The 15790-nt window shown below is 47.0% G+C and overlaps 1 long non-coding RNA gene across 1 annotated transcript in view; it reads right to left on the bottom strand.

The window, feature by feature from the left end:
• The window catches only part of LOC137528444 (uncharacterized), a 141025-nt gene that overhangs the window by 22746 nt on the left and 102489 nt on the right, over positions 1 to 15790 (bottom strand). The window contains exon 2 of the long non-coding RNA XR_011023396.1: positions 4119 to 4197. This is a non-coding gene — a long non-coding RNA (uncharacterized lncRNA). The remainder of the gene's footprint in view (positions 1 to 4118; positions 4198 to 15790) is intronic.

Genomic DNA, 15790 nt, shown 5'->3' with positions numbered 1-15790 from the left:
TACAGCAGTCCCGTCTCCCATGTGTATCTTCCATATACAGCAGTCTCCTTTTCCATGTGTATCATCCATATACAGCAGTCTCCTTTTCCATGTGTATCATCCATATACAGCAGTCCCCTCTCCCATGTGTATCATCCATGTACAGCAGTCCCATCTTCCATGTGTATCATCCATATACAGCAGTCCCCTCTCCCATGTGTATCATCCGTATACAGCAGTCCCCTCTTCCATGTGTATCATCCATATACAGCAGTCCCCTCTCCCATGTGTATCATCCATATACAGTAGTCCCATCTTCCATGTGTATCATCCGTATACAGCAGTCCCCTCTTCCATGTGTATCATTCATAAACAGCAGTCCCCTCTCCCATGTGTATCATCCATATACAGCAGTCCCATCTCCCATGTGTATCATCCATATACAGCAGTCCCGTCTCCCATGTGTATCATCCATATACAGCAGTCCCATCTTCCATGTGTATCATCCATATACAGCAGTCGCGTCTCCCATGTGTATCATCCATATACAGCAGTCCCCTCTCCCATGTGTATCATCCATGTACAGCAGCCCCATCTTCCATGTGTATCATCCGTATACAGCAGTCCCCTCTTCCATGTGTATCATCCATATACAGCAGTCCCCTCTTCCATGTGTATCATCCATATACAGCAGTCCCCTCTCCCATGTGTATCATCCATATACAGTAGTCCCGTCTTCCATGTGTATCATTCGTATACAGCAGTCCCCTCTTCCATGTGTATCATCCATATACAGTAGTCCCATCTTCTATGAACAGCTTCCTTGAGCATCAGCCTCCCCTTTTCATGTGTTGCTCCCCATTTTCAGCCTCCTCTTTCATCCTCTTTCATATGTAGCAACCCCTCTTTTATGCCCAGGTGCCCCCTTAGGCTGCAGCCGCCCAAGGCCCTGACCTGTTATGCCTTTCCGGAAATCCGGCCTTGCACAATATATTACTCAGACTGAAGTCTCACTCCACATACAAAAGAAAATAGACACTTTCAGGAACAAGTGCAATGATGTCACACATGGAGCAGCCATAAGATTGCAACATGTATATTGATTTCGCAGTTTTGCTGTTCGTCAGGATTTGGACAGGTTCACTCAACGTTTTCAGTGGGTTCCCAGATGTGACCGCTTTCTTGCATACCGTAAGGCTGACTGTACATGTCTCATGTCTTATAACCACCCACACATCACTGTGCATTGTATTCAGCTGAATGCAAAGTAGCAATTAGATGTTACATGGGCCAGCTTATCAGAAACACTTCCCGTATGCCCTTTGTGTGAACCCACATAGTGATTTTTTTTTCAGTTTAATCTTATGAAACAACAATAAAGTTTCTGCCATTCACAAAGAACATTAGCAGAAATTTCACCTTGAGGAAATCTGAAGTAACAGATGCAGTGAGGCATGATTACTCTAGCTATACCTATATTATTGCTAATATTGTATATCTTATTTTGCCTCACCTTAACCACTTGAGGATTGCGGTGTTAAACCCCCCTATTGACCAGGACATTTTTTGCTAAAATGGCCACTGCAGCTATAAGGCCTAGCTGCAGGGCCACACAATTCAGCACACAAGTGATTCCCCCCCTCCCTTTTCTCCCCACCAACAGAGCTCTCTGTTGGTAGGGTCTGATCGCTCCCCAGTTGTTTTTTTTTTTATATAAATATTTATCTTATTTTTTTAATACATTTCCCTATTTTTTTTATTTATTTTATATTTCCCCCTCCCTTCCCCTGCCAGCCAATCAGCGTGATCGGCTGTCATAGGCTTCAGCCTATGACAGCCGATCACTCCCCAGCCTATGGAGGGGACAGCCGTGTGACAGTACAGCGCTGCCTTAGATCACAGCGCTGTACAGGGTAATTAGCGGTTTTGCCGTCTAATAGTCTCCGAGCGGCGCCGGGAGACTGAAGGCGGAGCTCCGCCTTCCATGCGGAGATGCGCAATCTCCTGCTAGCCCCCTAGAAGGCCGTTCACGCCAATCGGCATGGAGCGGTCCTGGGGCTGGCGCCACGTTCATGCCGATCGGCGTGGAGTGGTCGGCAAGCAGTTAAAGTGCACCTGAACTGACATGTGGGGGGGTTGCGGGGGAGATTCGAAAAACATCAGTAAAACTGACATGTCCATACTCACCTTATGGTCCAAATAGTGTGTAACTTCAATCAATAAGACTTTATATGTCCCATGGAATCAAACCAGTAAGGTACAGATTCCTGATGGACCATGCAAGAGCCACAATAAAAGACGACAGAAACTGGACACCACCTGGGTGAGTTGCAAACTTTGCTTTACTTTACATCCCAGTAACAGCAAGCGTGCGGTTTCGGTTGTCAAGACCTTCATTAAGTGCTGTCAAACCTTAGAAGTGCACTACATTTAAAAAAAGAATCATACAAAAACATGCCCATCGGGGGGCAGGCGCAAACTTGTACATGGCACACCTGGTTATACACTTCTTAAAGGGGAATAACATAATGAAATGTACTTCCAAGTTTTGACAGCACTTGATGAAGGTCTTGATGACCAAAAAGGTCATGCTTGTTGTTTATGTGACATTACAATATTGGCATATTCAATAACAGAGGACCGTTCACCAAATTCTTTGTCCCACCCACAAAGAGCAAGATACCTACTGGATCCCACTCACTTATTTCCCACAAAACTCTTAGCAGCAATCAAAACCAATTCAGCACTTCAATCCTTGAAATATTCTGATTCAATCTTAAAACTTACCTCTTAAAAAACATATACTCTAGGACACTTTATCCAGTTGCCAACCCCATCTTACTACTTCATTCCTTTACCTGAAATCTATACTCTATTAGGAGTAATAAAATTAATTTTAGCCTATTGCATTGTTAGGGGGTGTGTTTATAGATAATGGCATTTGGTGCAGTCTATTTTCATGTCTGCACTCTCCATTAAAAGGGGAACTGTTGTGAAAATCTTAAAATTTAAAACACATACAAATGAGTGCATTTCTTCCAAAGTAAAATGAGCCATACATTAACTTTTGTCCTATGTTGCTGTCACTTGCAGTAGGTAGTAGAAATCTGACAACGACAGGTTTTGGGTTAGTCCATCTCTTCACGGTGGATTCTAAGCATGGCCTTTATTCTTTAAAAAGACATTCCCCTGAAAAAGATTTATACAAAAATGCTGGCCAGCCTCTCTGGTCTCTTTTTTGGCAGTTGGATGAGCAACTGCCATTCACTAAGTGCTTTTAAAAATAAAGAAAACCCTGAGAACCCCCCCTCCCCCCATGAGAAGATGGGCTAGTCTAAAATCTGTTGGCAATGTCAGATTTCTACTACTCATTGTAAGTGACAGCAACAGGGGAGTAAAGTAATTTATAGCTCATTTTACTCCGGAAGAAACGTACTTCTTATTTGTATATGTTTACATGTATTTTAAATGTTAAGATTTTTCGCAACAGAGGTCCTTTAAGTAACAATAACAATAATAATTATATAACGCTTTTCTCCCCGGGGACTCAAAGCGCTGTGACTCTGCATTATGCAGTCTCAAAGGCTAGGGTAAAGTACATGGAGAATGCATCTGGGATTACTCTCACAAATACCAAATCACCTTAGTAGCTAGTTAATGGTAGAACATTTCATCCTATGAGAAGAATAGTTCTGCCTTTGGATCGTGTTTTATGTAAAGTCATAAAAATATAAATAAGCACTGTTAACGTGCGACCAGGGAAAGGATGTAAATATAATGGGTAATTGTCACTGACATCTTGGCAGTTATAAAGGACTTTTGTGTAGCTGTGGAAATGTGGTCTTGTGAAGGTCATTATGATTTGGTTCCAGTAAGACATTTACAGAAGGGAATTTGTTTTCTTTACTGAGGTCACTTTTTTCAAATTGTTGTCATTCCTTTTGCATAAGAGAAATCTAGACTTAGATGTAAACTATAACTTTTTTCCAGAACTCACTTGTGCTAATATTGCCTGAATCAGTCTGCTAGTCGCAAATAAAGTCAGCATCAGTTCAAGTGTTTTGGCAGCGCCTAAGGCAGCTACGACTTGATACAGTAAGAGAGAAATAGAAAAACAGTTTTGAATCACATGATCTCACCATTTCCAAAGACTTCTGTTTTCAAAAGCATCTCTTAACACATTCCAGATCAAGGTAGGCGGTCATAATTAAAGAGGAACTTTAGGTAAAAGGGGAAAAAAATACATCAATACATTGAAAAGTGAGAAGAAATAGAAAATTGAAGAGAGATCAAGAAATTATTGATATTCACCATGCAATGTGTTCATGTTGTTCGAGCCACAACCAGCCTGCACATCATCATCTTTACTACTGGCAGACAAGAAAAAACTAGACAGCACTAACTGCCATTATTTATAACCACACTTAATATTTGATAGACTAAAAGGTTGTTTTTTATTTATAATTATACATATGCACAGAGGGAGATACTGGTTGCTTGGCAGTTGCAAACAGCTGTTATTTCCCACAATGTAACAAGGTTCACAGTCAGGAAACTGCTAGGATCTAGGTCCTGACATCACATTGTGGGAGGAGTTTTTCCACAATATAAGCCATACAGACACCCCTGATGATCTATTTGAGAAAGGGTAATGATTTCTCATGGGAAAGAACGTTTCAGTTACTGATTGAAATGAAGTTCAATGCTTGGTTACAGTTCCTCTTTAAAGTGGATGTGAACAGTGAACGGATCCTGTTTTATAAATAGGATCCGTTCATACTTCTCAGTCTGCAATGGATCTGTTGGATCTGTTGTTGTAAGTGGAACCAACTTATCTGCTGTCTGCAATTATTCTGAAAGAGCGGGTGTGTTTCCCATATAGAATATGGTTGAGAATACATCTGCCCAAGACAACAATGGACCACAACGGACTGTCCTCTCCCACTGGCTGTTTGTGGTCTGGCTCAAGTGGGAACCTAGCTCCTAAAGACTCTCTAGTTAAGCTGACAGCATGCGTACTCAAAAGGGAGCGGTGAAGAATACTCATGTGGGAGAGAGAGCAGCAATCAGGCTAGTTTGCTGATTATCAGTTTCGGTTGACTGTTGAATAGTCTACAATACAAGGGGAAGAAGTTTGTTGTTTTTTTAACTTAAACTAGCCTTATATAAATTGACCAGGCACTATGGGGTTTATTCACAACATTGCAGTAATACTAGCCAGTATTACCCTCATTTCCGTCCACAAGTACTACCAGTTACGCTATTAGCAATACCCGCAGTACTCGAGTAGCGCAACCACTGCTATGATAATGAGTGTTACCATAGCAATGGTCAGGCTACACAAGAACAGTGGCCTATTGCGGCCAGAAATAAGGGTAATCAGGCCGGATTTACCTCACAGGAGCCTATAGGCACAGATGTCTTGGCTCCCTAGACTTTGTCCTTCATGAACCTACAACCCCCCAGTCACTTTTCCCTTACTTCCCCTGCCGATCATAGGTAGCTACAGGTGCCACTTGGTATTAGGTAGCTAGAAGTACCCTCAATAATAAGTAGGTAGAGATGCCCCCAAGTATTAGGTAGCTAGAGGAACCTCAGTATTAATTAGCTAGAGGTTCCCCTGACTGAGGGAAAATCTCATCGGTGGAATTCAGAGAGCTGGGTGAGTAACTTCTCATTTACACTTATCAGGACTCTGCATGGGGAAGGAGGGAGGGAGGCACTTGGGGAGGTGAGTGAGCCGGCTTTCCATCATCAGGCGCCTGTAGGCACGAGCCTACAGTGCCTTATGGTAATACTGCTGTACCTTGTCTGTGGTACAGCAGTTGTGAATCAACCCCTATGTTAGATGGATCAGTGTCCAGAGCAAGTAATAATATAACAGTATTCTGAAATAAAATAAATCGCACTGACAACTCTCCCTAAAGGGTGAAGAGTTCCCCAGTTTGTACTTGGTGATCCAGTGAAATCAGCACAACAGATAGGTAAACAACAGAAAACATCTTTATCTCAACCAATGGCATAGCTACAGAGACATGTGCCCCAGAGAACATTTTACACTGCCCCCCCCCCCCCAACACACACACACTGTATTTAATAATCCCATGGTACAGACTGTAGGCGGCAATAGAAATTACAGTCACATATACAAGCAGTGCTGTTTAACCCTTTCCACTCTGATTCTTTTATCACCCATGTGTGCAGGGGCATACGTGATTGCAGAAGTGCTGTGCGGCAGGGTGCCAGCTGACCTGCACAAGAGAGAGGTGGTGACCTGACATCAGGGGGATAGGACAGGTCTGGCACCAGCTAATGCACTGTAGCTTTGCCCCGTTGTTATGCAGTGCAGCGTGGTATTGAAAGGGTCCAAAGTTTCTGACTTTTCTAACATTTTAATCCACATAGCCAATGCCATGCTGGAATAGATGCAGCGGTCACCTAGCAGCAGCTGTTTTTCCTGTGTTGAAAAATGTCTGACATTGGATCTTTGCTGGAAAAAGCCAATGTTGGAGATAGTCGAACACAAGATCGTAAAGGGCACAGCCATTTTAGGCACAGTCCTGCAGTACCAATCAGTGCCCAGTGCGCCATGGCATATCTCTTATTAATGATCTGCATGAGCCCTGCTGCTCTAGGAGTACAGAGGCCTGTATAGCACACAGCACGGCAATGATGTCATGCATCTCTCCACCTCCTCCCTTTCTCAACAAATTCTGTAAACTCAAATGTATGTCTCTGATACACAACCACTCTTGCCGGCTGCCATCAGGTTTGAATGCTGGCCAACTTCTGCCACCTACCCAGTGCAGACCAAGGACACCATCAGGAGGGAAAGTGTGAGGATCCATGGCAAAACATAGCAATAGTGAGTAAAGGGACAGGTACTACTAGAGCTGTGTCCCGAAGAGGAGTACTTCTGTAGGTAGAAGTCAGGCCCTCCCACTGAACCTCTCAGATTCCTGCTCTCAGTGTAAGTTCAGCTGTCCTCATTATGATTGTTATATACTGTCTGCTGCAAGCAAACTGCTGTTAAATCATTTTGTTCAGCATATTGTGTTATTTATCAGCAGTGCAAGGCTGGAGGTGCTGCAGCAGCCAGTGGACACTGATCCTGATTATCACAGCTGAGCAAAAATGACAGGAGAAGACAAGCTTTGTGAGAGGTCCCCACTTCTATCTCTGTAGATCGTCTCACTCGCCTGGCTGTGATTCGGGGCCGGTTTCCACTAGGAGCTTCGTCCCTTTCCAATTCGGCTGCGGTTCCTGTTGTGCTGGGAAGACGCAGCCCAAATTGCTAAGCCATGCCATGTATGGCTATATGGTTTTGGGTGCATTCCGCAGTGCGACCTGGACAGCAAAGCCATTGAGGGCCCGTTTCCACTATCGCGAATCCGCATGCGGGCAACGCATGCGGATCCGCACAGTCAGTAGAAGTGGATGGGACTGTTTCCACTTGTGCGTTTCCCCGCACGTTTTTCTGTGCAGAAAAAATCTGCAGGGTAGGGGCCTCAGAATTCGCCTGCGTGTGGAATGCAGGCGAATCGCACACAATGTATTTAATAGGGAAATCGCATGCGTTTTCCCCATGCGTTTTTTGCCGCGATTTCGCATGCGATTTCGCATAGGTACCCATGTTAATTCACACAGGCAGTGACATGGTTAAAATCGCATACAGCCTTACCTATGCGAAATCGCATGCGAAATCGCGGCAAAAAACGCATGCGGAATCGCACCCGCATGCGATTTGCCTGCGGTGATTCGCCGGCGATTTCGTAACGCTACAGTGGAAACGGGCCCTGAAACGATAGGCAGCTCTTCCCAGACCCTCCCACCTGCGAGGAAATGCTGCAGATTCATGCTAAATTTTGCACTATTGGAATCAGGCCCACAACCTGTGAATAGTCCTGCACTCTGGCTGCCTGATTGAGCAAAATAACCCCCCTCCCCCCCAATGTCCTACATTACTATTATCATTCATGACGCATCTATATGGCACTTTCTGCAGCACTAGTCATGTCAGTGAGACAGTGACTGTCCTCAGAAGAGCTCACAATCAACTTCCTACTGTAGTCTAATTTTACTACCATATTATTATCATGAATTTATATAATGCAGACATCTTCCGCAAGTTTTAATTATATGAAAGAGCAGCTCACAATGTAATGTGTAAGCGGAGGGGGAGGTGTGTCACAGAGTTTCTTGCCTGGGCCACCAAAAAGGTCAGAAACAGCCATGTATACAAGCGTGATCTGAATAACACCCAGGCTTGACTGGTGTGGGGAAAATCTCATCACTGGAGTGTCTGACATATAGAGTGTGACTCAACCCTCCAGACTTGTCTAATATGTTTAAAATGTCACGTTATGCAAAATAGAAAATGCATACCTCCTAACACCTAGTGCATATGCAGAATACTGAAATTAACCTAGGGCCACAGATAAGAACAGCAATAAGCCCACACTGGAAATGACTACACTTTAATGAGGGTTCCAAGCATAGAGTTTCATTTCTTAGTGCCTTTGTTAAATATGTTAAATTAACACCTCCCTGGCGTTCAATTTCCCCAGGATTTCTGTGCAAAAAGTGATCTAATTTATTTTCACAACCTTTTTTTTCCTGTAACTTGACAAAATGTGTCAAGCAAGGGTCTAGTACACAGTGCAGGAGAGTATAGACGTGTATGCACATCAATACTATTCACAGCATGTTTTGTATTGACGTGCATATCTGTCAATACCGCCAGGCAGGTTAAGCAAAACTGGAAACACAACTAAACATGCTTATTGATGAAAAAATGTGCTTGATCCACATTGTAATTCTTTCACCTGAATCAGCAATGCTCCCTGACATAACAGTTAATACGGATAACACACCAATAACACTGGCTCCTCAAGCTCATTGCTTATGACCCTCATTAAAATGTCACATTAATATTTATTACTTCCTCCTGACATCACCAGCTAGAATACATTTGGAAAATCTGTTCCTTCTTGTAATGCTGGTCCACGCCCTCATCATATCCTGACTAGATCATTGTAACACCCTCTTCTGTAGTCTACCAATGAACCAGCTGGTATTTTTGTGGTGCTTTTTTCCCATTTATCTACACTGCAGGATTTCTCATGAGGTTTTCCACTTTTATTGAAAATCCTTCCAAAATCAGTTTGACACTCACCTACCCATTATTCAAAGAAAGGTGGAGCACTCCTCTCTGCCCAGGTGATGTGCCTTGGTCGATCTGGCAGCACTCCAGGTCAGATGAATATTGTATAGCAAAGGACTGCCACCATCTGTTAGTATTATGGCTCTTTTGTATTAAATACAACATAACAGCAGAATCAGCAATCGGCTGAAGTTGTGTATAAAATAAAAGAGCAATAATACTAACAGATGGTGCCAGTCCCTCGTTATACGTCATTCACCTACCTTTGTAATGTTCATATGTAACCAAAATCTCACCTCCTCAGGCAACTCTATTATCCCTCTGAGGATATTTTACAGAATTACACAGGTCTGCAACTAAAAAGCGGTTTGATTATTTTCATCAAATTTCCATGTATTTTCGTATGCTGAAAACAAATACAATACTGGATTGAAAAAAAACTCCTAGACGTCATGATTTGCCACAAAATGCAAAATTGTCTTCAAATGTATCAATTTTTTTTAAATATTTGGATCCTCAAAAAGAAGGGTAGATTGCATTTAAAGAAGTCATACATAAATTTTTCAGCAATAACAAAGATCCTCACTACAAAAACAAAGCATTTCAAGCATTAGGTTGCCTGATGAGTTTGAAAGTGCATTTCCTCCAGTCCCACCTTGACTACTTTCATAGCTCCTAACTGTCCCTCTTTTGGAGGAACAGTCCCTCTTTGGGAACTCAATCCCTCTTTGTTCTTCATGTGTCCCTCTTTCAAGACTCATGTACAGATCTATGTAAATATATGTATTTAATCTACTGAAATATTAATTGACTGTCTAATCTATTAACATTTTAATTGACTCTCCCATCCTTTGAATTAATATATTTCTTATTTTCAAATGTTAATATGAAGGATAATGAACCAGGATAGAAAGGACCAGTGTGATTTGAATAAAAAACAAACATTTTTCATACGAAATCTTTATGGTATGTGTGACTATGGGTGTGCCTGGGCGTGGCAGGGGTGCTGCTTAAGTGTCCCTCTTTCTTATCTCAATAAGTTGTGAGGTATGTACTTTTTGGAAAATGTGGTAGCTGTGAGTGAGGAACAAGGTGAACGATTCCACCAAGACATTAAAGAGATGGAAAGGAGATACCAATGGAAATGGAGCACAATGATGGCAGCCTACTGTTGGATGCTTCAGAGAGATATTCCAGATGATACCCACAAGAGTAAATGCACCAAGTTGTCGCCTATAGCCAGTGCACTCCACATCAGGCTCTATTGCTTTCCGTCTCTCCAATACATCATCCTTTGAACCCGGAAAGAGGAAGTATTGGAGTGATGTGGAAAGCGATTTAAACACAACATTGATTATATATTGGCTGTAGGCAGTGACAAGGGTGAGGTATCAACCCCCACCCTGCTGTGGCCACAAGTTTAAAGTCTCTGTTTTGTTCGGAATGCAGAATCTGAACTGCGCAGCTCATACCTAGTTGTGTCTGCTTGTTCTAATCCAAGCATATGACAGGGCCCTGTCTCTTCTTTCGTATTTTGGGATTGCTGTAAGTAATAACTGTCCCATCGATATGTACTGTGTATAAGGTAAATAGGTAAATACATATTACCTACTAATGTCATTTACAGTATGTCCATTTGTACAATGCCATGGAACATGTAGGCACTATAAAACAAAAAAAAAGTACAATAAAAATGTAATAATAACCATATCACAGTGTAAAAGACTACAAATGAACTGTTTTTGGAACTGATTTGCTGGTAAAGCACACATAAAGTTGTCCAGCATGCAGTGAATGACAAGAATTTCAGCACATGCCACATCCCTGCAAAACTGTTTTGCATACATATTTCCTCACTTTCAGAACACAAATTAAAGTCATTCACACTCCTTGAAAGTATCTCAGTTGTCAGGAAGTTAAAGACATGTTAAATGAACGTAATTGCACGCATTTTCACTATTACAAGCACTGTTGTAACGTGCATCTAACAGCTCCCTGAAGTTGAATGTTTGCTGTACTAAGACAAGATTTGCTTTAAAAGCCAAAATTTATCACCCAGGTGTTGTGTCTACACCAGACATTTAATGCTACCCTCGGTGCATGTCTGTCTTTCATCCAAGACTTCCTTGTTGGACGTTTATGCCTTAACCACTTGCCGACCGCACGCTTATACCGTGCGTCGGCAAAGTGGCAGCTGCAGGACCAGCGACGCAGTACTGCGTCGCCAGCTGCAGGCTGATTAATTAGGAAGCAGCCGCTCGCGCGAGCGGCTGCTTCCTGTCAAATCACGGCGGGGGGCTCCGTGAATAGCCTGCGGGCCGCCGATGGCGGCTCGCAGGCTAAATGTAAACACAAGCGGAAATAATCCGCTTTGTTTACATTGTACGGCGCTGCTGCGCAGCAGCGCCGTAAGGCAGATCGGCAATCCCCGGCCAATCAGCGGCCGGGGATCGCCGCCATGTGACAGAGGACGTCCTGTCACTGGCTGCACAGGACGGATAGCGTCCTGTGCAGCCCGGATCACTGGGGGGACAGGTAGGAGAGGGAGGGGGAGGGAATGTCGCCGCGGAGGGGGGCTTTGAGGTGCCCCCCCCCGTAACATGCCACCAGCAGGAGCGATCAGACCCCCCCTGCACATCATCCCCATAGGGGGGAAAAAAGGGGGGCGATCTGATCGCTCTGCGTGCCCTCTGATCTGTGCTGGGGGCTGCAGAGCCCACCCAGCACAGATCCCATCAAACAGCGCTGGTCCTTAAGGGGGGGTAAAGGGTGGGTCCTCAAGTGGTTAACTTGTGACTCAGTGTCAATGCCACACAGGGGCGTAGCAATTAGCCATAGCAGCCACAGCAGCTTCTATGGGGCCCTGGAGTAGAGGGTGGAGGGGATACTTAATGTATTCACCATTAAGCTTCTTGTGTCTCTCTACCCTCTGACTTTGCATAAAGTTCATGGGGACTGAGACAGTTTTGATTGAATGAGATTGTAAATTGCCCAATTAACTCATATCCGACAAATCACACGGACATTCAAGATGGCGCTGGACCAGCTGCCACGGCGCATAGCTCCTCACTCTCTTTTTAGTTTTTAGTTACTTTAATCACTTTAGCCACTACATGTTTTATTTATTTGCAGAGTAGAGTTTACTCTGCTCTTGCCTCACGTCTGTCCCCGTGAACCCCGCTCACCTCCGACTTAGCTGTACCTGCCCGGATTCCGCTGCTGGTAGCAAGATCCATCACCCGGACGCTGGCCGCAAGACCCACATACTGGCTTTCTGCAGCCCGCCTGACGCCAAACACATCTCCGGCCGCCTCACGGAGCACGCACAGGCTGGACTAGCCCCGACAGACTGCAGGGACGACCCTCTCTCCCGGAGCCTCTTATCTCCTGCTCCTGGATCCCCGCACGTGCTGAGGCTGCCAGCAAACCAAGACCTCCTCCTCCTTCGCAAAGGCTGCCCCGGACAACACCAGGGACCATCCTGTGGCCGGATCGGGTCCCTGCCGCAGAAGGCAGCCCGGACAGCACCAGGGACCATCCTGAGGCCGGATTGGGTCCCTGCCGCAGAGCCAGCGGGTAACATCCACAGCGGCAGCCACCCTCCGCTCACTGCGGGCGCTCTGGCCTGCCAGGCCCCCCACGTGGTCTGCAGCAGCGGTGAGGTTCCCACACGCTGCGGCCATACTCCAAGGCCGCCTCTCCTGGAAGCCTGCCAACGGAGCTTGGACGACAAGCCATCAATGCCTGGAGCTCCATCGGAGCCTGGATAGTGCAGCTACGGCAGGAAGATAAAAAGAAGAACCCCCATGGCACATCATAGGACTGCATCAGTGGTAAGAACTCGCCTCAGTGCCTTCTACCCTGCCTGTCTGCAAGCCTGCCTGCTGTCCCACAGCTTTCCTGCTTTCTGCTGGCCCACAACTGGCCTGCTTTCTGCTGACCCACAGCTGTCCTGCTTCTTCGCTTCCTCTATGCCCTCCAACCCTGCTAATCTCTGGGCCTGCCCTGCCTGTGCCTAGCCTAAGTGCACTCCTGCTGACCCTCAGCGGTCCTGCTCCTCTGCCAGTCCTTGGGACTATCCTGCCTGGGTCCAGCCCGCATGCTCACCTGCAGACCCACATCGGCATGTCCTTCTGCCCTGCCAGTCCCTGGCCCAGCCCTGCCAAGCCTGTCTCACTTTGGGTGCTGCAGCTAACTGGCAACTGAGCTTGTAGGCACTCCTGAGGAGCAAGCTGGAGGCATGAAATGCCATGCCCCTCCACCTCCCGCTGGCAAACCACCACCCTGCGCGCCGGCAGCCATGCCCTGCCCAGGCAGCTCCCCACCACACGCACCACCTATAACAGGGAACAGCTTCTAGGATGGGAACCACATGGACCCCCACCACAGGAAGCCAGGCTCCTGACCACCCTCGTCTGGGACCACATACAGCAAGTCCTGGACCCAGCCCTGAGACTCTGGTCTGGTCAGCGGCGAAGAGGATGCCATGCCGGGGCCCGTGTGCGGCTAGGGAAGAAGGGTCTACGTTCAGCCATCCCCTCAGTTTTCCTGGCAAATGTCCAATCCCTCCCGAACAAAATGGACGAGCTGCGCCTCCTCTGTGACAGGAAAGACCTCTGCAATTACACTCCGGCCCTTTGCTTCACAGAAACATGGCTACATGAGGACATCCCCGAGAACGCCCTTCTCCTCCCCGGCTTCAGCATCATCCGAGCAGACAGGGACTCCATCCTCTCAAGGAAAAAAAGAGGGGTGGCATCTGCTTCTACATTAGCTCCTCATGGTGCCCCACCCCGACAGTACTCGACAGGAAGTGCTCCCCGGACCTGGAACTACTACTAATCAGCTGTAGGCCGCCATACTCACCACGGGAGGTTTTCTCCTACGCCCTTGCTGGAGTGTACATCCCCCCCGATGCGGACGTCAAATCTGCCCTACTGGTCCTAAGCGAGACCATCTCGCGGTGGGAGATATCCCTCCCGGATTCACTGTTCATCGTCACAGGCGATTTTAACAAGGCCAACCTGCGCCAGGAGATGCCACGCTATCATCAGCACGTACCCTTCCCCACCAGGGGCCTGAGCACCCTTGACCACTGCTACACGGCACTGAAGGATGCATACAAGGCAGTACCATGGGTGGCCCTGGGCGCCTCTGATCACCGCTTCATCCACCTTATCCCTACCTACAGGAGGCGCCTAGAATCAGCCAAACCAATCGTTATGTCTACCAAGGTGTGGTCAGACGAGGCCAAACTTAAACTCCAAGCTTGCTTTGAATGCACCGACTGGAAGTCCCTGGAAGCACCAAATCTGGATGAATGGGCAGATAACGTCGCCTCATACATCAGTTTCTGTGAGGACTCAAGTGTACCAACAAAATCCTTCAAGGTGTACCCGAACAAAAAGCCGTGGTTCCCCAACAAGCTACGGCAGCTGCGGAGGCGAAAGGAGGCTGCACACAAGTCCGGGAACCAGGAGGACTACAGAATAGTGTTGGGCGAACACCTGGATGTTCGGGTTCGGGCCGAACAGGCCGAACATGGGCATGTTCGGCCCGAACCCCGAACTCAATGGAAGTCAATGGGAACCCCGAACATGCCCATTTTGGGGGCCCTATGGGGTCGCAGGCATAAGGGGGGAGCAAGCCCCGATCGCGGGGGGGGTCGGAAATTCCCCCCACCCCCTCCGCTAGCGCTCCCTCCTCTGCCCGCTTCCCCATAAAAAAAGTTTAATGCAAGTTAAATAGTACCGGTGGCTGGCAGTGGAGTGAGGAGGAGGAGTCCGAGTAGGAGAGTGACGCGTTGAGGCCGGGCAGCGGGCGGTTCAGCGGTAGTACCCTTGTGGTACTTCCGCCCTTTCTCTGACCTCACGTCCTCTGCATACGAAGGTACGCGTCACACGTACCCTCGTATACGTCATCACGTAGAGGACGTGAGGTCAGAGAAAGGGCGGAAGTACCACAAGGGTACTACCGCTGAACCGCCCGCTGCCCGGCCTCAACGCGTCACTCTCCTACTCGGACTCCTCCTCCTCACTCCACTGCCAGCCACCGGTACTATTTAACTTGCATTAAACTTTTTTTATGGGGAAGCGGGCAGAGGGGGGAGCGCTAGCGGAGGGGGTGGGGGGAATTTCCGCCCCCCCCCCCCCCGCGATCGGGGCATGCTCCCCCCTTATGCCTGCGACCCCATAGGGGGGCCGTATTCGGCCGAACAGGGCCCTGTTTGGCCGGCCATTGAGCAGTTCGGGCGAACCCGAACAGTTTGGCCGAACACCATTAGGTGTTCGGCCGAACTCGAACATCACCCGAACAGGGTGATGTTCTGCAGAACCCGAACAGTGACGAACACTGTTCGCCCAACACTACTACAGAAGGGCAAAAAATGACCTTAATCGGGAGCTGAGAGCTGCCAAAAAAGGGTACGCCGAGAGAATGAGACACAACCTATCCTCAAATGACTCACGTGCTGTATGGAAGGGGCTGAAGGCCACTACAAGCCCCCACCTCAACACCTAACCCGGAACTATCAGAAGAACTCAGCAGATTCTACTGCAGGTTTGAGAACCAGGAAGCACCGGAGATGAACCTGGCAACGGCCTCTCCCCCTCCGTGCCCTGCAAACACCCTGAGCCTGCCCTCTCCCCC

The sequence above is a fragment of the Hyperolius riggenbachi genome, chromosome 8, assembly GCF_040937935.1.
Source record: "Hyperolius riggenbachi isolate aHypRig1 chromosome 8, aHypRig1.pri, whole genome shotgun sequence".
NCBI lineage: Eukaryota > Metazoa > Chordata > Amphibia > Anura > Hyperoliidae > Hyperolius > Hyperolius riggenbachi.
Note: the sequence above shows the minus strand (reverse complement) of the source record. Positions and strands in the feature narration are given on the sequence as shown.